Source organism: Sinocyclocheilus anshuiensis, unplaced genomic scaffold, assembly GCF_001515605.1.
Source record: "Sinocyclocheilus anshuiensis isolate Anshui unplaced genomic scaffold, SAMN03320099.WGS_v1.1 scaffold37, whole genome shotgun sequence".
In the NCBI taxonomy this organism is placed as follows: Eukaryota; Metazoa; Chordata; class Actinopteri; order Cypriniformes; family Cyprinidae; genus Sinocyclocheilus; species Sinocyclocheilus anshuiensis.
The window spans coordinates 196,224-197,044 of record NW_015536461.1 but is presented as its reverse complement, the minus strand read 5'-3'; positions in this window follow the sequence as shown (position 1 = coordinate 197,044).

Sequence of the window (821 nt, the reverse complement as noted above, 5' to 3'; positions counted from 1 at the left end):
CTTTCGGCTTGCCACATTAACGTCCTTTCGGCTTGCCACATTAACTGCCGGCTGACTTGGGGAAGCCGCGGACGGCGGTGGGATGGGTCTGGCTTGGGACCTGACACTCCCCAGACACCGGAAGACACCTTCTCTTCAACACAGTTCAGTGGTGTCTGGGAGGTCCACGGAGTGATGGTAGTTGGCCCCGAGTTCCTCCATTAGGGCGGGGAGAAACGAACGGGAAAAAACAAAAAAGACTTTCAAAAACATGGAAATTAAACACGGGGAAGGGATGCCGCTTACTGTTTGGTCCGTTATTCTGTCACGGGTGCACTGCTGAGCGGAGTCAGGAGCAAGGAACGGAGAGAGAGGAGGAGTAACGCAATACATGTAGACATAGACATGAACAATACCGGACACTGGAGCACACACAGGGAACACTATTTATACAGACAGGAGGAGGGGGATGACGAGACACACCTGGGAGCAATGAAACATCAAGGGAAACACCTGGGACAAATTAAACATGGGAAAGGAAGGCACTGTCACGGGTGCACTGCTGAGCGGAGTCAGGAGCAAGAAACGGAGAGAGACGAGGAGTACTCCCTGGGCCTAACGGGGAATCTGGAGCCCTCCCTGGGCAGAACTGAGGATCAGGAGCCCTCCCTGGGCTCAACGGGGAAACAGGAGTCCTCCCTGGGCTGAACCGGGGATCAGGAGCCCTCCCTGGGCTTAACCGGGGATCAGGAGCCCTCCGTGGGCTTAACCGGGGATCAGGAGCCCTCCATGGGCTTAACTGGGGATCAGGAGCCCTCCGTGGGCTTAACTGGGGATCAGGA